At 36.2% G+C, this 24,380-nt stretch overlaps 1 pseudogene; it reads left to right on the top strand.

Moving 5' to 3' along the window:
- The first annotated feature begins 22,396 nt into the window (after positions 1–22,396).
- On the top strand, positions 22,397–24,040 carry LOC144997954 (alkane hydroxylase MAH1 pseudogene; annotated as a pseudogene).
- The last annotated feature ends 340 nt before the right edge of the window (positions 24,041–24,380 follow it).

The following is a 24,380-nucleotide window of genomic DNA, read 5'->3' as shown; positions in this document are numbered from 1 at the left end:
GTCCAATAACCTAAACAAAAATCCATATCGACAACTCCAATTTTGTTATTCTATGTTCATTTGATTTTCTTGTTATTTTTATTATTGTATTTATTATACAAATTATAATATATGATATTTGAACTCATTACGTTTTTTAAACTTCATTATATTTTTTGTAAACTCTTTGACTTACTAATTTTAAGAAAGAGATAACTAAAATGGAGTTTGTAGTTTCAATTGAATTTAATTTTTTATATTTTAGCGGGTACCCGTGAACCGAACCGTGGTTACCCGCTTTCATACGGTTCGGTTCGGTTCGGTTTTTTTGTCAATACGGTTCAGTTTCGGTTAGTGCGCATGAGGTACCCTCCCCGTGATCATGGTTCATAATTTTATTACTATCCGAACCGAAGCGCCCCGTGAACACCCCTAGATGTGACATCCCAAAAATCTCGGCTAGAAAAAACCGATTTCATTTATGATTTTTAAAATAATTTCAGAGTAAATCCTTTTGATTTATAAGAGTTGCGGGATTTGTTCCCATAAACAAAATATGATAAGATAATATGTATCAAAACATTTCATCAAGAGATGCATTTTCATTATATAATCAAAACTCGGGATGTCATGTTCCGATACAGACCATAAAGCATAAACGATAACATTACAAGTCATTCAACAAATATATACATATACAGACTTGTAAACAAAACAACTTGATGATTTATCCATCTTATGCCTTTGCGCCACTTCCTGTAATACAAATAAACTGAGTGGGTCAGGCTTGGGAGCCTGGTGAGCATATAAGGTTTTCAACCCACAATAAATAATTATATTTAATTTCACCAACCAATAAACTGATTTGGGCGTTCTTTTTATCGATGTTCTTAGTTTAACATATTCTACCAATTTTGTTTAGATCTCTAAGGCTAAATCTCGCTCTATCGTAAATTCCCTATTTACGCTTCCCGGTATCGTGTCGCTTCCGTTGCGAAACTTCAACGGGTCATAACTTCTTCGTTATAACTCGGATTTCGGTGTTCTTTATATGTACGGAAACCTTGTAACATATTCTACAACTTGGTTAAGATTATTTATTCTAAATAATCTTTTATATAAAAGTCATTTTCGACCCCTATTACCTCTAAATTGACTAGCCCGGATCTACATGTGTTACAATTATCTCCTCTTGGTGACATATAATGTACAAACATTCTATTAGGACAATTCCTAGCTATATGACCACCAATACCACAATTGAAACAAATTTGTTTGTTATTGTTAAAACCTGTACTGCTCTTTTCATATTTGTTTTCCATACCAACACCCTTGCTTTTCCCACATGAACATGAACAAGAATTAGGTTGTGAGAGAAGTGAGGGTGTATCAGAAGGAGAAACTTATGAAACTGGTGGTTTTTCATTTGTATCATCATAAACATTAGAATTGTCAACCACATCATCAAACACTTTAAAAACATTCAAACCAATATCAGAAGGTGCACAAAAATCACAACAAACATTGTCACTTTCAACATCAAAAAAATTATAGTCTTTATTGAAAACTAAAACTTTAGGTTCAGACTCAGTTTTATTTTCAGAAACAGATCCTTCAACTTCGTGCTTTGAATGATTTAAGGATTGATCTGCAGGAGAAGTAGAATTGTTAGTACTTTCAACATTAATAAATCCTCCCGAAACAAAACCAGACAGCTTGCCATAAACCATGAATGGTTCATTGGCAATCTCCTCCTTGGACAATGGTTGAAACCGATATGAATGGTTGAAAGGAGGATGCACTTTGTCATACCCTAGACCCTTTGACTGATTATGTTTAAATTGCATGCAATAGTCTATCATGTTGGCAACAACTTCACTTGATACATCAAATTTTCTAAAATCAAAATCAGCATTCTTAAATTTACTCTTTAATGTGTCAAGTTCAGTAATTAATTCAGCATTCTGTCTCTTTATGTAGTCATAATTCTCACATTTATTGTTGTAGTCTTCCTAAAGTCTTCTAAAGTCCTTTATTTTAGTTTCTAACTGGGCCTTAAGGGGTTTTTGTCATTTTCTAAGTTTATAGCCCTCATATCTAAGGTCCTCTACTTCTCTACGTAATATTTCTATTTCTTCATGAAGAATTTTAACATAATCAATACAAGCTTGAGAACATGAAGGCAAACTTACCTCACTTATCTTTGGTTCAGAAGTAGAAGATACCATCAACGCAAGCTGAAGCTCCATCATTTGATCTTCAGCTGCAACACTCTCTGCAGAGGCTTCACCACCAACTCGAGCCAAATGAGCATTTTCAGGTCTTTATATATTCAGAGCTTGCATCTGATCCTCCCAGTCAAATGATTGTGCCACCATAACCTTCTCACTGTTGACTTGAGCACCGCTCCGATTGTTTCCTACTGCAACCATTGTCCGGTTATTATTTAATCTTCTATCCGGCTTCGGGCACTCATGAGAGAAATGACCTGGCTCGTGGCAGTTGAAACAATGCAGCTTTCCCATGTTGAACCTTACCTTTTTATCAGCACTCATCCCCCAATTATTCTTCCCTATCTTCTTCGCAAACTGCTTTGCCCTGAAAACTTCCATGGCAATTTACCATTTAATATCCATTTCTTCTACGTCTTCAGGGTGAATCTGCTCAAGATCAGCAAATGACAATTGCGGCTGAAGATCTCCAGCTACAAGAGCATTATAGCAGTTAACAAGTTATGTAGCGAGAGCAAGATTTTGATCACACTCCTTGGCGCTTGAGGAAGAAGCCACATTAGAGGGATAAGCAGCTTGAGTAGCAACAAATGATTGGTTCTGAGAGAAAGGCATGGCTGATGCAGCAGGAAGTGAAGTAGTTGATGGAATGGAAAAGGATTGAATCTAAGCTTGATTAGCAGCAAAGGGCTGACCTGTTGGGTTTTGAGCATTCTAACACTCCTAAGTGTACATGCAACCCTAAATACCTTGGATCTATGTTTTCTCTATTATACATGCAATAAGAATATCCAAGGTATTATCCTAATCTAGCATACAAAACAATGAGTGTAACAAGATAGAATACATACCTCTTTGATGTAGAAAGTCTTCATGAAGCTTGAGTGCCTAGCCCCAATAGTGTGGAAGCCTCAAATGGAATCACAATCATCAAAACACTTAGAATAACTTGAGAGAGTTCTACACTTCATGAAATCGGCTAGCCCTTTTGTTACTCTCACTAGTGGCCGATTTTGTCAAGAATAATATCTTTATATAGTGTTACAATTAGTGTAAATCCTTAATTGTCATGGCTTTCCATTTCCTTGGATCCATGGGTTCAAATACACCATGGAGCATCCATGGACCATCCTATGGGTTTTAGTCCAACTTGATTATCCATGGAGCATTAGCCCACTATATAAGTATGGATGATTTACACAATCAACCCATATATTTAATTAGTCTTCTTTTGATCACTTAATTAATCCTAGATTAATTCTTGATCAATACTAATTAAATAATCTTATTATTCTTATTATTAATACACTAGAACTTATAATATATTAATAACCATAAGTGTCTTATTTCTCTCATTATAGTCTATCCAAGTGCATGATGGTATGCAACCCAAATGGACCATGCCGGGTCGGGTCAAGTCTTACCAATTATAGTTATGGACTTAGACATTAATCCAACAATCTCCCACTTGGATAAGTCTAAAACTATTATTGTGTATGACTTCAGGAACCAACTGGCAATCGTAGCTCTCAAAAGCTTCTGTCGAACTCTGACCTTGTAGATGAACTCTGATCTTGTCAATGACTTGTCCATTAGATAAGGGATCACATAATCCTCTGTTCACATGATATCAGCCGGACAAATACATGGAACAACGTCGTACTTATTATCCAGCAGTTTGTTTCCCGATTTTCGATTTGTTTGACAAAGAACTTAATCGAACACATCAATTCAGTTCTGACCGGCCGGTACATAGGTCACAACAAAATCATCGAGGGGCCCAGATATCGCTTCTATTTCTAGAAGGAACAGATAAACTTCGACTCATATACTTGTTCTACTACTTGTTGAATTGTACACAAAGGCACGTTTTATAACATCAAGTTACTGATGTGTTTACGTGCAATCAATGCACAACCAACTCATAGGTAACAACTCATATCTCTAGGTTTGAAGATTTATATGATATTACCGTCTCACGATCACTCGAGATAAATTCCATGAAGTGATACAAGTGAGCGTGGGTTTATTCCAATACTCATAACTTATGAGCACTCATGAATGTTGTAGCAACCATTGCCATGACTAAACTCATTTAGCCATCTACAAACCCGATTCATGACAGTCTTGATTCATACCTACTTCCAACATATGAACGACTGTGGAGTGTTTAAATAACTTAGTCATTCGGAAAGAATAACCTAGCTATTTTGGAAGTCAAAACATGCAAAGTGAAACACAATAATAATAGAATCTAATATGGTCTCAGAACCCTTTTGAATATAAATAAAACCACTTTTTATTTATCACCATATTGATTACACATTATTCAATGTTTCAAATAATCAACTTAAGACTCGAATAAAACAACAGTCGTCCCATGCTCCTAGCATGTACACTTTGTTTTCTAAACAATAGTTATGCCATACCCCAAGTATGCACACTATGTTTGTCTATGATCCTTACATTGTGATGTAGATCAGTTGAACATGATTCCAATGATACTCATTTCACAATCCCAAATCCTTATTGTAAATGCAAGAATTCCAAATTCATGTCATTTACTGAAATCTGTTAGATTCTAAACTTATATGCATTGATCCTCTTGTAATGATTATGCACGAAGTCAGAAAGACTTGACATCAACCATTACAGAGCATTCCAAAGGAGATCAGCTCCTTGGGAACATCCTTCTTGCATTAAGTTTCCTAATCTTATATAGATTGAATAACTTCCACCTATGGAGACATTTCCATAGACCCATTTGACTATCACTTCCGAACAAGAGTTACCTCTTTTCAGAAAATGTCAATATGGTCCTACCAAAATTAACACTAGACTTCCAAATGTCCCTGAGCAACCAATCTTTGGCGAACCTCAGATTGTCCTCGACAATTGCTTAATCACTTTAGTCATATCCAGTTCTAGACTTTTCCCTTCTAAATGCCTTAAGCATTTGGAAAATTTAGAAAGGATGAATATTATAGCACGTGAAATCGATCCTATATCCGAAGCATATGGGACACGATTCATGATGTTTGACATAAAGACATGATACTAGACCAGTCTTTTGCTACAATATTTTTTATTTGCCATGTTTTAAAAATTTAACTATGAAGAGGGATGCCGTAATCATAATCGAATTTTGAAAATGCAATATATATAGAATTTCTTCAAGTTGAACCATTCCAACACAAAATTCATATATATTCTTGACTAAAGATGATTAAAATCTCAATCTAAGTTTTAGAATTGAAATGAAGTATAATTTCCTCTCTCTTAATTATAGCAAAACAACTTTTCAACCCCTGCAACTTCACGGATTGAAACTTTGTTTTCTATAATTAACATTGCTAGCTTGCAATACTAATCATAATAATCATGCTCCCACTAACATGATGATTATCAGCATAACACTTATGCTCCCACTAGCTCTGACATATTTTCAAAAATCTGCTGGACTTCTGAAATTTAGATTCATACACCCTTTCTTAGATAGCTCACATGTGTGTCTAAACAATTTTCAGAACTATGAAAAGGGATGCCGTAATCATAGTCTCAATTGCTTAGGCATTTTCCATTTCTCACAAGTCCATGTTAGTGTGCCGGTTAACCACACGCACTCCACTAACGACTTTTGAAAATGCAAATAACACAATTGCTATCTACGTAAAATCTACTTAGTGAAAGCGTTTCCTCACCATCATTTTCATGAATCGGAGAGAAACCTTATGACACTTAGATTTTATAGTGTATGAGTTCCTATCCACATGAATATGTCAAAACCATAATCACAAGATAAGGTTAGTGACAAATTCAGCCTTACATGGATTAAACTTGTTGAATCTTAGTTTCTTGTCACCTTGGTAGCACAAGGCCCACCAATGCTTCCAAGTTGAACTCTGATAACTCACATGCAAATTCAACTTATTTGAAGTAGGTACAGAAATAAGAATTATGTCAACACGGTAGGTTGCAAACCTTAAGTCGTGTGCTAGTGATAAATTACAGGTTTCACTCTTGATTAAATCTTAAAACTCTTTCAGGATCTTTAAGGCTCCCACTGTCCCCTTGACATATAAGTTTTTCCTAGTCAAGAACCATTCCTTGACAAAACAAATATTCAAGGGATAGTGCGGATTATTATCAAGACTAACACTTCACACAATTGGTCTTAGTTGGTCTTTGTCTCATCCAAGACATCACAACTTACCAATCTCAAATGTACAAGAGTAGAAAACATTTTACACTACATTTGATAAGTGTTTTAAACCTTACTTTATGTCACTCAATGTTACAATCTTGGAGTATGACTCTAAGAATTGTTTTGGAACGAAGTATGACTCATCTTCTTGATTTTAACCAATCCAACAATTCATGACCTTTCTTCTTAGCCATAACAATGCACTAAGACGTCCTTAGAGTATGAATTTGTGATATGGTTTCATAATCATTAAGATGATCATAAAACTGATACTAAAGTACTCTCCCATCTTTTCAGATTTGAGAAACTTTTATCCTTCTGCCTAATTTGATTCTTCTCATTTGTTTTGTCATACATTGTAACCTTTCCAATGTTACAGAATTATACTTAACCTTATAAGTATAATCATATTTACTAATCTTTAGTAAATCATGACAAATCAATCTTTGTGGTGGACCTTGACCAGCGCACACCCAGTGTACCTAATTCCTTAGTCCTTCAATTGACTCACATATACATGTGATCAAAGATTTAGTCTTAATTTTTCAAAGATGAAAATTCGCCTTCATCATACAATACAACTTGTATGATTCCAAGTTTCTGTCCAATTGAAACTTGGGTGATGAAAAACTTTCTTCATTTGGTAAATTCAGACACTACCACAAATGAAAGAATCAAATCCACTTTCCAATATGGTTATTACTGGAAACATATAAGCAACAATTTTCCACAGATGCCATTGTAAGGATATTTTTTTAAAATAAATAAAATTAAAACCCCTTTTTTCTTTTATTTTAAAACTTTGCGGAAAAACTTATCCTTACAATCCACATGAAAAACTTGTTGTTATCTATTCACAAGCAATATATTATAACTTCCTAAGAAGTAGCTCAAGAATCCGATCTTCAAACTATGCGATAGAAATCCATCTACGCGATCAGATTCAGCATATTCTTTCTTTAAGTTTCTTTACCTTTTCTTTGATTCTTAAAACATCACCATGTGACCCAGTCACATCATGTATCAAGAATCTCAGAATAGAAACTTAGCAGAGTTAGATAGTGGACTTTACCTGAAGTAGAGTCAAACTTATCGACTTTGACATCCTTAGGTAAATTATGGCAGCTTTGCAACCAATGCCCCTTTCTTTGGCAATATAAACATATGGACCCTTTGATAATGGTACACGGGACTATCATAGACTTAGTTTTTCTCTTTACCATTTGGTCAACCGAGTTGACTATGGCCGATCCCTTTCCATTGGGAAGAGAAATGCTTTTCTAGATATCCAATGCTACCATTGCCAATGTCCATTTAAGGTTTGGGAAGTTGATCTTCTAACAAAATTTGCTTTACTAGTGTTCCAAATCATTGCTGATTCCACAGCACAAAGCAAATAGATAAGATCATTAAGGCTCGTGTCATAGTCTGTCTCATAGTAGTCCCAAAGTGACCCGCTATGTTACTAAGAAAGTGATTGAACATCCAACTTTCACGAGACTTTGACACCCAACTCTCCCGTCTTGTCAATATGTGACTACATCTCCAAGATGTGACCACACCAAGACCTTAACTTGCCAATAGGGCTTGAGTGACTTTAAACTTTTCAAGAACTTGTGGGTGAGGGAGAATAATTGGAGGAGATAGAGGAAGTGAAGCATGATGTTGAGGAACATCATCTTCAAGAGATTTGGGATGATCATAAATGTCTAAACCAGACATGTTTTGGGAGATATTCAAGATAGTTGATTTAAAGTCCTTAATATGACACCCAATATGAAATATTAAGGCTAGGACCCAACACAATATTTTATAATTTAGAAGAGGGATGCCGTAATCCAAGCTATAAAATATTTGAAGGTAGGCGAATGACGATTCACCAATTTCCACCATGAAAAACGAAATAATTTATTAGGTTTTAATTGGATTTGAAATTCCTAGATCTTTTGAGATTCATTGAACTTTTCAATGGCATGTTTCAATCTCGAGTGTGCCCTCTCAAATTTTGTGACTGGGATGCCGAGGATCACAAAACAAGGTGTGAATAACCATACCAATTCACTTGGTACCCTTAATATTATCACCTAATCAATGTGTCGGTTAACCACACACGCTCCATTGATCTATGACAAACATTAAGTCACCCTTCGTGGTCCTTACTAGTCCAAGTTAGTGTGCCGGTTAACCACACACGCTCCACCAACGACTTGGTAAGGTACAAAGTGTGAATTCCATGGGCTAGCACCAAATTCACATTTTTCCTAAAGTAACTAAGATTGGGAATTATTAAGATTTTAGTTACTTTAGTATTTATCATTAATACTTTTAATGAAGGGAGAATTTAAAGTCATTGTCCTACCCGTTCGGCTAACGACCCTCCACCGATCAAGCAAGCGGTGGGTGAGAGTAGACACCCATTAAGTCACCATTTTATAGGCAACAACCTTATACCCACCTTATAGACCGGTTTCGTGAATGAGGCCTACTAACGGTAAAACGACTTGTTCTTATACATATATATAATAATTAACCATTAATGTTATAAATAGTATAAGTGTTGAATTTTAACTCTTTTAAAATTTTAAGGGCTAACTTGGAATTAAAGTATTCATAAGAGAAAACTTTTCAAATTCCAAAACTTGAGGGCAAGTTTTGAAACTATTCAAAACTAATTAATTCCATAACTTATGTGTTTAAAGTAGCTTTAATCCAAAAACTCTTCAAGTTCCATAACTTATGGAAGACTTTAAACTAATAAAAGAATTAACTTTTCTTTATTTTTATAACTTATGGAATTAATTAAGGTTACACTTTATTTATTTATTTATTAATGAAGTGACTCTTGAATTTCCATAACTTGAGGACAAGTTATGGAGTCATAAAAAAAAAAAATTCAATGACACAAGACTCTTCATTTTGTAACCATTACCAACTTTTATGAGTTTTATGAGTCTTTAATGTGACTCTTCATGTAACTTGAGGACAAGTTACACAAACACATTTTATACTCAACTCTTAGATTAAAATGGATTGAAAACAACTATTTCAATTAACTTTTCTATTAATCTAAGCAACTCATAAGAACAAGATAATTCATATCAAACTTCTTCATGTAATTAGTCTAAACCTTAAACTAATACAAAACATGAATCTATTGACAATTATCTTTGAAAATGGATTAGCATGAACATTACCACACTAAAAAACAAGTTTATAAGTTCAAAAACAACTTAGGGTAATGTTCCTAGTCCATTTCTAGCCAAAAACCTCGAAAATATGCTGTCTGGGGTCCAACTCGTCGAGTGCATGAACAAAACTCGGCGAGTTGGATGCATTTTGCCTTGGACTCGTCGAGTCCCTTCATGGACTCGGCGAGTCTGCTGGGCTGACAGCATCAAAACTCGATTTTTCAGCTCCATTTGCAAGTATAACAAGAAAACAAGCCTAGGCTCTGATACCACTGTTGGGTTTTGAGCATTCTAACACTCCTAAGTGTACATGCAACCCTAAATACCTTGGATCTATGTTTTCTCTATTATACATGCAATAAGAATATCCAAGGTATTATCCTAATCTAGCATACAAAACAATGAGTGTAACAAGATAGAATACATACCTCTTTGATGTAGAAAGTCTTCATGAAGCTTGAGTGCCTAGCCCCAATAGTGTGGAAGCCTCAAATGGAATCACAATCATCAAAACACTTAGAATAACTTGAGAGAGTTCTACACTTCATGAAATCGGCTAGCCCTTTTGTTACTCTCACTAGTGGCCGATTTTGTCAAGAATAATATCTTTATATAGTGTTACAATTAGGGTAAATCCTTAATTGTCATGGCTTTCCATTTCCTTGGATCCATGGGTTCAAATACACCATGGAGCATCCATGGACCATCCTATGGGTTTTAGTCCAACTTGATTATCCATGGAGCATTAGCCCACTATATAAGTATGGATGATTTACACAATCAACCCATATATTTAATTAGTCTTCTTTTGATCACTTAATTAATCCTAGATTAATTCTTGATCAATACTAATTAAATAATCTTATTATTCTTATTATTAATACACTAGAACTTATAATATATTAATAACCATAAGTGTCTTATTTCTCTCATTATAGTCTATCCAAGTGCATGATGGTATGCAACCCAAATGGACCATGCCGGGTCGGGTCAAGTCTTACCAATTATAGTTATGGACTTAGACATTAATCCAACATGACCTGCAGAGGAAAATGTGATAGATGAAAGAGCATTGTTAGATGAGATCCCAAGGTTTGAAGCTGAGTATGAATTCACATTATCTATCTCCTGCTATTTGTCATCAATATCACAGTCCTTGATGACTGCCATCATTTCAGCAAGAGTAAGGCGACTTAGATCCTTGGTCTTCTTAATAATAGCCACATTCTTGTCCCATGACTTTGGGAGAGCATTCAGTAGCTTTTTATTTATTTCAGACCTTGTGAAAAACATCCCAGCTACAGTTATCTCAAAGGTTAGAGTTGTGAATCGCTGCAACTGTGCCTCCAAGGTTTCTCCAGGAATGTAGTTGAACATGTTAAACCTTTGTTGCAGCATATCCTAGCGGCTCTCCTTCATGTCTTCATTCCCTTCATATACCTCGATTAGGGCTTCCCACAAAGCGTTTGCTGAAGTATACTCCCTAAAACCTTGAGCTATATCTGGAGATAGGGCCATGGTCAAAGTGGCCAAAGCCCGTTCCTGCTCCCCAAACTTCTCAAAATCTTCATCAGTGTAATTTTCAACCGCTTTGTCAACTACTTGCCCTGCAACAGTGGTGGTTATTCTGACAGGATTTTTAATGATGTTTCTCCAAATCTTGAAGTCCTTCATTTTAATGTACTTCTCTATCCTGTACTTCCATTCAAGAAAACCTTCAGCAGACAACAGTCTTGGAATGCGAGTGGTTGTGCCCATTACAGAGTCCAGCTCATGGTGATGTGTTTGACTTTGTGACTCCATTGAGTATTAATTTCAAAAACACAGATTTTATTTATTGTTATTAATTTTTTTTAAGAAAATATGAGTTTCCGGTCAACATATAGGTTTACGGTCATAGTTGGTTTACGGTCTTGAGTTTACGGTCAATCCAAGTTTACGGTTTTTGAATGCAGGTTTGTAGTTATTTAAGGTTCTTGATGTATGGTCTACAAGTATAGTTTACGGTTCAACAAATATCTTGAGTTTGCGACCGTAAGCTGTGTTTACGATCGTAAGCTCTTGGCCGTAATCTCCTAGAAATTCAAGAAAATATGATTTTTGGATTAAACATTTATTCCTTTTCGCAGTAAACACCAAATCTAATCTCAAACAGTGAGGAATATCGCCAAAAACTCGATTGTAAGATGCCTTGACACTGGTTTTTCTCTGATACCAATTGTAAGGTCCTGAAACGGACCTTACCAGTGATCAAACAAGCAAAACAATCAATACCAACGAGAATGAAGTAGAAACAGAAATCAAAACAAGCTTACACTCGCTTCAATTAGTGAAAAACGTCTTGTCAATGGCAGCCGCAAACTCTGTAGCATCAACAACCAATAAAAGACTTACAAGACCTCTATATATAGTGACGTGGGTCGACTTGGATTTACGGCCGTAAACTCATGCTCTGGCCGTAAACTCCTAAACAAGCTACCAAAACTGCATTTATACCAAAAAGAACCTATTACAACGAAAACCTAGACCAAACCATTATTAGACCCTTCAGACGGAGAAGGAAAAAAGCAAATATTATTAATACCACAAGAGAAAAATGCACGATACCGGAGAATGCACGATACTCAAAAGAGAAGTATTGGACAAGCAATTGAACGGAGACCTAATAGAAATAGCAAGGACGCTACGTCAAAGTTTTAAGCTAACCAAAAAGATGGAAGAACCCGCAAGGAAGAAAGCAAAAAACTAATCAAAAAAAGGAGATTTTCACAATAGCGGTACCTAAGGGTCAAGACAAGTACTAATAGCAGGTGAAAGGCTCTGCGATCCCACCCAGAGGCACTCTAAACATCAATTTCTCACCATCGCACCTGCAAGAGTATATCAAAGGAGGGGGTGGAGAAGTGATTACCATCTTTCTTGATGTAGAAATAGGGCATCATCCCTCGGGCCCTCCAGGCGGCACTCATCCCAACCACAGCAAGCATGTGGTCATCCTAATCCTCACTATTAACACAAAGGGTCTCCAGTGCTTGCGCCACAGTAACGCTGGCTCCAAACAGTTCCGGTCCTCGATCAGAAAAAATGGTCAAGCGAGGCTAACCAAAACCCACAAGATTGTGATTCACCCAGAGCCACCAATCCTGCTTGTTTTTCTTCGGAGCTTTTTGGTTGATGATGAAGGCATGAACACCCTGCCTTTGGGAAAAGGTCCGAACATCGGATTATGTAGAAGAATTGAAGGAAGCTTTGAAGGCCCAAAATTGTGGCAGAACTCCAAGGGCCCAACAAACGAGTTCAAAGCCAACGATCTTGTTGACAGAGTTTGGAGTCATACCGTCCACACAAAAGCCATATTAGAGCATTATCTCGTCAAAGAAATCTGTTGTCGATAGCCTCAAACTGGTCTCGAAGATCAGATTAGGGACCCCGACCTTCCCCTCTGGTGGACGAGAAATTATCGCCCCTTTCCGAGGATACTCCACGTCGTGCTCAGGAAGAAAACCAAACCGCTATTGAAGAGCAATGAACTCGCTTAAAGAAGGAACGATCCCGGTATTCAAGTCAGCTATGGTTCGTCGAAGAAGTAGAAACAGAACAGAAATGGAAAAGAGGTAGCAGAAGTGAAAAGACCCAGGAAAAGTAAGTTCGAATCAAATGGAGGAAGTTTTAAATGTAGACGGAAAGCCCAACCGGTTACAATGAGGAAAACTGTCTGTGAAAACGCCTCTGTCACGTCAGCAGTCGTTAGAAACAATCATCGCCGAACGTGTGTCCAGATCCAAGCTAGAACAACTCAACTACCCTAAGCCAACGCTGATGTCTACTAGCCTAAGGGACTTGTTGACGTATCCCACTAGGAATCCGTCAAAGATAACGGAACCACTAGTTTAACAGATGGATAGACCAAGGAGCAACGCATGACTAGCGTCGAGCCTTTGCCTTCGCCTTCGAGACCCGGTATCCATTCCTTGGTGTACAAGCACCAAGGATAACCTTGAAGACAAAACAGTACCAAGAGTTACCCGGAGCGACATGTGTAGTGCTCTGGACACCGCTTCTGGTAGAATCTGCACCAATAGCAAACAACCACCTATGGAACACGACCCTCCGATCAGAAGCCATCAGCCCCTACCAAGCCTAAAAAGGTAGAAGATATTGTCGGGGATCTGTTCTCCCTAACCACGAGTATAAAAGGCACCCCTTTCCCCCCAAGAGAAAGGGACAATATCGAAAACCCTTTAACACTCTCTTTACACTTTTAACCCTCCCACTCTCAGACCCTCATTGACTTGATCGTTGGAGCCTCATTCCCAGACGACGACTGACGGTCTTATCTTCTTTGTTGTGATCTACAGGCTCTTCATTCACACCCTCAGAAAGACGTAGTTAAGCTGGTGAAATATCACAAACACTAACATAGCATAAACATGGGTCCGCATTGGTGTCTTCATCCCGCTAAACCTAGTGAGGGAAACTCACCTCGAAAAGCTTAATGAAACGAATGATCCCTGCCTGTTGGCCCTACAACTCCCTTAGCTATCAATTGCCAAATAAAAACTAAATAACATTTGGGATCTACATCATAACCAAAAATCTCTACTTGGGGCAAAAAGACCATTTTACCCCTAACCTAGCTTGGTCCAAGAATGAAGTCCATAACCACAATCAAATGGGCCCAAAATATGGCCCAAATTCCAATTAGGCCCAATTCCTTCACATGGGCCTTAGCCCAAAGCCCAATAACATACTTGGCCCAAAAACAACCAAAATCAGATGGCCCAACTAAACCCTAACCTTCCAAGCCGAAACAAAGGCCCAAACCGAAAGTCCATTATCGAAATGCTATAAGACTGAGTACGTTGGGCGTACTTAGCTGGTACGCTAAGCGTACTACATCGAGGGCTTGTACGTTGCACGTACAGGCTTGTACGCCCAGCATACTTAACCAATTCAGGCAACTTCAAGATTAAGCTCCTAAATCGTTAAGACTTTGCTCTAGGATGTAGATCTGACCCCTTTAAGTTGAAATACCACGTAAAGTTGCTAACTTTACGTCCATTCATAACCATAAGAAGCTCTAAAGCTCAAAAAGGACTTAGTGAAGGACTTAATGGATGCATGAAGGCCCTAAACTCCATAAAGTTGGCACATTTATGCCAAAAGAGTCCATAAAGACCTTGGATCTGAAAGATTAAACTTTGGGATGTACTAATCCCAACATCCATCCAAACCATGCCTAAGCACATTACTATATAACCAAGAAGGAGATCTAAGCATCTAGCAACCAAGATAAGAACTTGATACCTCAAACTTCTTACAAAATAGGTAGAGGTTCTGGATCCAAGACCTCCTCTTCAGGCTAAGAAACTACTAGCTTCTTCAACTCCTTTAAAATGCACCAAAATGAACACTAAAAGCTCTCAAAAAGCTCACACACTCAACAATGGAAGATAAGACTTGATTTTAGGGAATCTGGACAGAGGAGGGTGATAGGGAGGCCAACACATGGGACTTAATGACATTACATAGAGCTTGCACCCTAAAATTAGGGTTTTGGGGTCTGACCACGTACGTTGTGCGTACGTGCATGGCTCCGCGATCCTTTTGATCGTTCTACGCCCTGCGCAACATACGGCCTCAGCGAAGCCCACTCATGAAGGCCCAATCCTCTAAGCCCAACAATAACTTACATGATTAAAATAATTAAATAAATGATTAAAATGAATAATACCTTGGAACCATCAGGCGTTACAAATCAAGAATCATTCAGTCATATCATATCATTCTCTTTGTTCTTAAATTCCTTCACTGTTCATATTCTATTTTATTATTTAGTTACTTGAATATTTTGTTGTTATATCTTTAAGGTTTGATTGGTTATATATATCCAAACTTAACTAGAAAGATTATTTACCTCCATTATTGTGTTGATCTAAAGGTTTGAGTTCTCAAACCTTGTCCTTAAGATATATGTGTATATCTCTTTGTCCTTACAGTCGGGAATGGAGAAAGGTTTAAATGGCTCTATATTTAAGTATATGTATGTGTGTGTAGTTTAAGTTACATGTGAAATAGGAAAAAGAAGATTGAGGGTGGAGGTAGGAGAGGTAAGGTGAGGGTGGGGTTTTCTTTTCAAATGAGAGAGAGAGAGGGGGGGGGGGAGGTGGGCCCAATGGATTTTAATTTCTTTTTTCTTTTCTTATTTAAAATAGATTTTAAAAAAATCAAAAATATATTAAAAAGGGTAAATTAGTATTTTTTTTTTTTTGAGTGAGAGGCTATTTGTTAAAAGTTTCAAACCATGTGGATTATTTTTTAAAATTTTTGAAACCACAAGAACTATTTATAAGATTTTTTGAATTTAGAAACTATATCCCAAATTTGTAGAAAATACAAGACCATTTATAAGGTTTTGTATAATTATAATAATAATAATAATAATAATAATAATAATAATAATAATAATAATAATAATAATAATAATAAATAAGTTATTATTATTATTAACAAAAGACAAAATTTAGAAAAATAAACAAAAAACAACAAAAGAAAAACTATCAAATCAGAAGGGGTACAATTTTAATTCGTACCAAATGTACCTAATTTAAATGGGGATTTGACTTAGTAAGGTAATTAAGTATTTCAAATGTTCACATATGGGTAATATTGTATTTTTTGTACTCATTTACCCAACAAATTTGTTTCAGCCGTTCAATAATAACCAACATTACCGGCTATTGTAAGTTTTGGGTGATGTGGCATCTACGTGGCTTGTACGCTACAATACTCATCACCTACGTGGCATTGAGAAGTGCTTACATTATAAGAGGGTGAGATACGACAGCTTATTAATTAAAACCCTAGATCGATCGATGGCATCTTCTTCCTCATCCTTTTCTTCCAAACGACAAGACGAATTACAACCGGATCATCCATGTGATTGCGATTTGCCATCTCGTGTGAAGACATCAAGAACCCCAGACAATCCTGGAAGGAAATTCAGAGTTTGTCAAAACTCACTGGTAATTCATATTTTTTACTTCTTCTTCATCCTTCAATTTAACATGTTCTTATAAATTTCTTGAAGAATGGAAAAAGTCCAAGCTGTAAATTTTGGCAATGGTTGGATGAGGATGAAGGGAGGAAAGATGGAAGAGGGCATTACAGGATGAAAGCAGAAGAAAGTTGCAATCTTACCTTGAAAATTTGTACCTTGGAGAATGAAATCAGCATATGTAGGATGAAGATTGAAGAAGAGAAGAACAGGAATAAACAAGAACTTGACAAAGTCAACTGGAAATTGTTTACCCATAGACTTGCATTAATTTTCTTGTTTCTCTTGTATGTCAAAATGTTTTTTTAAATTATGTATTATGATGTAGTATGACTAAATTATGTATGCTTTTGTGATGTTTTCAATGAAAAAGGTTATATTCTATCATTGGAATGGAATAGTACATTGTAATGGAATGGGTATTAAACTTGGTAGTATAAAAGATAGTAATAAACATTGTTATGGAATTGAATCATTGTAATTGAATCATTGGAATTGAATCATTGGAATGGTAGTGTACAAAACTTGTAATGTTATTGTTAATCACTGGAATTGAATTGTTCAAACAATGTAATGGAATTGTGATTACATTGTAAAGGAACTGTGATTACAGTTGATATTCTAAAAGATGGTAATAAATTATAAATAATACAAATGGTATTAGAAAGATGTGCAAAAGATGGTAATTGAAACATTGGAATGGTAGTGTACAAAACTTGTAATGTTATTGTGAATCATTAGAATTGAATTGTTCAAACAATGTAATGGAATTATGATTACACTGTAAAGGAATTGTGATTACAGTTGATATTCTAAAAGTTGGTAATAAATTATAAATAATACTAATGGTATTAGAAAGATGTGCAAAAGATGGTAATATATTATAGACATTCCAGGGAACATTGACTTCAAAAGATGTGTCAAAAGTTTTACATAACATAGTTTAACATTCATTACACCCAAAAGATGTGAAAAAAGTTAAGCTATTCCAACTAGTTTTCAAAAGATGTGCCAAAAGATTCCAAAGTTAAAAGATGTCAGTCAAAGATGCCAAAAACATTAACAACAGTACAATAAGCCAAAAGTTAATCCAACTCATACGGATTGTCATCACTACTGCCCTGTTTTCCCTCCCACATCTTTCTTATCTTCAGTTTTGAAATTCTTTCTGAAGGTTTCCTTGCCCTCTTTCCCACTACAACTTGAAAAGCTGGTATTTCCACTTGATCTTGAACTACAATTTGGTTAGCATCTTCAACTTGAACTTGCACTTCAGGTTCAACTTCAGCTTGAACTACAAGGTGAACTTCAACTTGGTTAGCATCATGAACTTCAGGATGATTTTCAGGTTCAACTTCAGCTTGCACTTCATCTTGAACTTCATGTTGCACTCCATCTTGGACTTCAGGTTCTACTCCATCTTCAACTTCAGGTTGCACATCATCTTCAAATTCAAGATCAAAAGAGTCAACATCACTTTCAGGTTCTATTTCAACTTCACTGTCACTGTCAATATCAACTTCATGTGCCAATACAACCTTCACTTTATCTGTTTTGTATTACTTGAAAAGTTAAGTTATGCCCAATATGTTAAGTTATACAAGTTATATACAAATAAATATATCAAACATACCAGCTTTCTTGGATTTCTTTTTCTTTGAACTTGCATTTGATGATTCCCCAATTGGTTTTTGAGGACATGTTGTTCTATTATGCCCACTTTCCCTACATATGCTGCATTTCATCACACTACCTCTTTTTGTGATTGAATGCTTTTTTCCTTGGTTTTCCCTCTCAATCTGATCCCTTTTCCTTTTTGTTGATGGTCTTCCTGGTAGCCTTCTCCTTTTGGGGGGCAATGGGCTGATGTAGTCTACATGAGGCCACATGTCACTACCATTTAGTGGGTTAATGGTATTCCTGTAACAGTTTAGGTACATTGATGTGGTAAACCATGGTGACACATACTCCTGTACATCCCTGTTGAGGCTTGCAATGCAAGCATACCCATGCACACAAGGGTAACCTGTTAACTGCCAAGTTCTGCAGGCACATGTCCTACTACCAATATCCACAACATATGCATCATACCCAAGTCTGACTTCATACTGTTGATAACCAGATGGTATTACTTTCCAAAACCTGTCCATATACACATGTTTAAAGACAAACATATATAAGGACAAACATGTTTAAAGACAAACATATATAAGGACAAACAGTTTTAAGCACTTACCTTTGAAGATCCTTAAGCTTGGACAACTTCAGCCTAATGGTAGGACATATGGTTAAATCCCAAGATTGCCCCTTAATCTTCTGTCTATAAAGCCTCTCCATCACATAAATTCGAATTTCTTCTAACATGGTGATTAGTGGTCTCTTCCTAGCAACTTCAATCACAGAGTTGAAACTCTCAGAGATACCATTTTCATATGCATCACAAGCCCTATCAGTCTGAAAAAATGCTTTACTCCAAGTTTTAGGGTCCCTTTCCATCAAATGGTCATAAGCTAGTGGCTCTAATTTCTTGATTTCATTCATGTGTTGTTCAAATTTTGCAGGGGTAGTAGCTGCAGCAGCATACCAAAAAAGCTTTCTAAACACTTGGCCCTTAAACCTTTTCAGGAAGTTAGCACATATGTGCCTAGCACATTGCCTATGCTCTGCTGCTGGGACCCTTTCCTTCACAGCCTCAAGTAATCCCTGTTAGCAATAGACACAAAATTTAAACAACAAAAACATAACATAAGCTAAAATAAAGATGAAAATAATAAAAATTGATTACTTTGTGTTGGTCTGATATCAAGGTTAGTCCATGCCCAACTCCCATTCCAAGGTCCTCAATTAGAAGGTTAATAAACCACTTCCATGTTTCTTTACTTTCCACTGATACAACAGCCCAAGCAATGGGATATATATGGTTATTTGCATCTCTACCTATAGCAGAGAGCAACTGACCTCTGCATATGCCCTTTAGGAAGCAACCATCTAGTCCAATTACCCTCCTACAACCTTCAATCCATCCATCCTTCAATCCCTTGAAACATACATAAAACTTTGAGAAATATGTGGTTCCATCAGGCATGACATCTACATCCATCTTCACTGTTGATCCAGGGTTAGTCCTTCTTATCTCTTCTCCATAGCTCCATGTTTTTGCATAATGCTCTTTCAAAGTACCCTCTATCTCCTGAAATGCACACTTCCTTGCATTTCTGCATTGACCAACACTTGCAATCAAATTAAATTTCTTGCTGACCTTAGCTTTCAACTTCCTTATACTCATCTTTGGTTTCTGAAGTATATGATTCATGAAATGCTTTGCTATCCATTTATAGGTAACAATGGACCCAAATTTGAACACTCTTGCACAATTATGCATATCATTCAGAGATTTAATCTGGAATGATTTTTCACTGCTCATCCAGGTTGCCCATAATCTAAAAGGACAACCTTTACCCTGTTTATTTGTCTTACCTTTACAACATTTTACCAATAACCTTTCATGATCACTTTTCTCATACCATAAATCATATCCATTTTTGACTGCATAGTTGGTGATACATAACTTCAATTCCAATGGATTAGAAAACTTCATACCCAAAACTGGCACCATTTGCTCCCATTCTTGATTCTCATTATGGACAGGGAACACAACATCCTTAAGTTTCCCATTGTTTGCTTCCTCTTCATCATCATCACTAATATGCCCTGAAAGTTTGTCCAAGAATGGGTCTCTAACAGTTTTATCAAAAGTATGTTCATCTTCATCATCCCATTCATGTTCATATTCCATTTTCATTGAAACTTCAGAATCCTTGTCATCCTCTTCATCCAACTCATCCAACTCATACCCTTTACCATCTTCTAAGAACTCGTTATCAGCCCAATCAAGAATTGGTTCATTTCGGTGGTCAATGTACACATATACCTCACTCTCAAGACTATCACTCTCCAGACTATAAACAGTCTCCACAAACTCCCAATAATCAGCATCACTATCGATTCTTCTAATACCCTCACACAAGCTTTCCTTTCTCATGCAGTAGTAGACATTATCACATTCTCCATTTGTTAATTTCGTAAGCCACAAAAGAAACTCTTTATACGTAAATCCCCCAAAATCCACATCACGTACATTTGTTTTTACGGGGTCTAAGTACACCAATGGGTTTGGCGAAAAGAATCCATTGTAATGAAAATCTACAGATACATACATACCTGTAGATGAGGATGCCATGCTAGTAGTCGACTTCAATTCCAACTTCAATTCCAAGACCTAATCGTCGATTTGATGTATCGATTGATTTCTCACAGAAGAAGGTAATCGAGGTGTGTTAGCTGACAATGACGAACCCTAATTAAATGAGAAAGGGGTGTAATGGCCACGTAAGATTCCACGTAATGTTTTAAACCGAACTAAATCAATGTTACCGGCTAAAACAGGTAATAGCCGGTAATGTTGGTTATTATTGAACGGCTGAAACAAGTTTGTTGGGTAAATGAGTACAAAAAAAACAATATTACCCATATGTGAATATTTGAAATACTTAATTACCTTAGTAAGTCAAATTCCCAATTTAAATTAAATTGAAATATACGTACGTAAATCGATCAAACATAACTTATTTGTTTTTTTTTTATAGTTTTATGCTTAGAGAAATCCATGGATTTATAACCTGACCATCAGTGTGGAATGTTCGACATTATCTTTACATAATTATGAGTCGAACATAACATAAGCTACAAAAAGACTTGGGTAACATGGCCATATCTATAAGTAATCCGTCATCTAAATAGCTAGGTAACTAGGTTGGCGACATATATAATTTGGTCTACACACTGAGCGACAACCTTTCTGTTTTAGCAAAAGACATTATCCATTGCTAATGTCTCAGACTTCACTAAACCAAAGTTTAAAGAAGCAAAAGAACGTATGGATTTGTATACAGATTGTCAAAGAATATATATATATATATATATATATATATATATATATATATATATATATATATATATATATATATATATATATAGAGAGAGAGAGAGAGAGAGAGAGAGAGCAAAGAATAACGATGAACAACTTTTGTTTAAGATTCTTACACTATATGCCAGAAGGTGGTGGTGGAGGGTGATGGTATATAGTGGATGGTGGTGGTGAAGGAAGAAGGTGGTGGTGGAGGGTGATGGTACATAGTGGATGGTGTGGTGAAGGATGATGGCAGTGGTGGTGGCGTTTTGGTTTGGTTTGGTTTTATAAACCATTAGAACAATTCCAGATATGGTTATGTGTTTTAAAATAAAAATGTAAAATTTTAATAAACAAATAATAAAAACAATGTATACCACATAAACACCTACATGGATTCCAAGTGGAAAAACTATCCAACAAAAGCATGCACCTACAAAAGCTCATCACTATATAATGTCATAACGATATAACATTTTAACAAGGGTTGAAAGTTAAATGATCATATATAAGTGTAAAAAAAATTACAGCGACTAAATGTATACTTGTTAGAAATAGTTGGATAGTGGATTGCAACATAAACCCTAAAAAATTATCTCAAATATTCAACAAATAATAACTTATTTAATTTATTAAAATTGAAATGGATCAAAATTAAATGAAAACAAATACCTAGCTACAATACCATTATGCACCACTATATATATGGCATGACTATATAGTAAGACGTAAGTTCATCTCTATATTTGTGCATCTCATTCTCTTCCACATGGCTTTCCTTCCATCTTTGTTCATTCTCTTTGTTTTCATTCTCCTTTCCTTTCTTGTTTTTCGTTACAAACCTCAAAACTTAAAAACACTTGTCCATAGAAATTTGGTGCTTCTTGGTATGATACCAGCAGTCCTCACAAACTTGCACCAACTGCATGATTTGGCCACTATTTATCTGAAACGAAGTGGTGGTACTTTCATGTTTAAAGGTCCATGGTTCGCCAACATGGATATGCTCGTTACAACGGATCCATTAGATATCCATCACATTTTAAGCAAGAACTTCCCTAATTATCCTAAAGGCCAAAATTTCCGTAAAATGTTTGATATCCTCGGAGATGGAATCTTTAATGCCGATGGACATATATGGGAGATCCAGCGCAAAACCACCATGTCCCTCTTAAGGCAACCCAACTTTCAAAGTGTTTTTGAAGCGATTGTCTGGAACAAGGTGGAAAGCGGGCTTTTACCAGTGCTAGAATCAATTTGCGAACTAGGCAAAGAGGTAGATTTGCAGGATATATTTCAAAGGTTCACTTTTGACACTATATGCAGGTTGCTCTTAGACTATGACCCGAAAAGCCTTTCTGTTGATTTCCCATCCCTTCCGTGTGAGAAGTCGATGACAGATATTCAAGAAGGTATATTTTACAGACATTTTATGCCACCGTTTCTTTGGAAATTGCAACAACTACTAAGAATCGGGAATGAGAAGAAGTTGAGTGAAGCATGCAATGTTCTTGATCACTTTTTATACAAGTGCATAGCGAGATTACAAAATGAGTACTCGAGCGACATTGAGAAAGAACATGGGCAAGGAAACGTTGGACTAGGAACATCGCTGATTAGAGAATTCAAGGACCAAACCGGTAGTTCTGGAGATCACAACAAGTTTTTAAGGGATACCTTAGGTACCCTAGTGGGTGCAGGGAAAGATACAACTAGCACCACCCTCTCATGGTTTTTCTATCTCGTTGCAAAAAATCCAATCGTAGAGGACAAGATTCGAGAGGAGATTCACAGGTTTATGGAGGTGAAAGTAGATGATCGAAAATGGAATTCGAAAGAGTTAAGCAAACTGGTTTATCTTCATGGGGCTTTATGCGAAGCCTTGAGGCTTTATCCACCTATTCCTTTTAACCACAAGATTCCATTACAACCGGATATCCTTCCAAGTGGCCATAAGGTTAGTAAAAAAACCAAGATTATTCTATATCACTATGGCATGGGCAGGATGAAAAAAATATGGGGTAAGGATTGCATGGAATTTAAGCCTGAAAGATGGATCTTAGAGGGAGGAGGGATGAAATATGAGCCATATTACAAATTCCCGGCATTTAATGGAGGTCCGAGGACTTGTTTAGGTAAGGATATGAGTTTCACTCAGCTGAAGATAGTGGCATCTACGATCATTTACAGTTATCATATTGAGTTGGTGGAAGGTCACCCGGTGTTTCCAAGCGATTCCATAGTACTTCAGATGAAACATGGTTTGAAGGTAAAGTTAACAAAAATAAGTGAAGTGGATATTAGTTCCAAACATGTGAAATTATGATGTTTTGTTTGGTTTATGAATTTATCATGTCTTAAGTAAATCCTAGTGGATATATAGTCATCTAGTTAGGAAGTGTCTTGATAGAAGTTAAAAGTTGCTTTGCGGATTTCAGTTTGTCAATCAATGTTAGGAAGTGTCTTGATTTTTTTTCTTATTTTTTTTAGTAGCAAGAGTTTCAATTGCTTTGTAGATTTTTTTTTCTTTTTTCTGTGGCAAAAGTTCTATCATTGGTTTTGTTTAACTGTCGATTTTTCTATTGTACTTATGTTGATGTGTTCAATTTTTAGCATATTACTATTCGGCGATGTTCTATCCATAGAAATTATCCAATTAATTTATAAGTTTTATATTTGGATCGAATCCAAATTCAAAACCGAAATAAAGATGAAAATATATATGTTGTTGTTTGTATGTTATGCAAATGAA

Source organism: Lactuca saligna, chromosome 5 (genome assembly GCF_052625555.1).
Source record: "Lactuca saligna cultivar CGN05327 chromosome 5, ASM5262555v1, whole genome shotgun sequence".
Classification (NCBI taxonomy): domain Eukaryota; kingdom Viridiplantae; phylum Streptophyta; class Magnoliopsida; order Asterales; family Asteraceae; genus Lactuca; species Lactuca saligna.
This window is presented reverse-complemented; position numbering and strand designations above follow the sequence as displayed.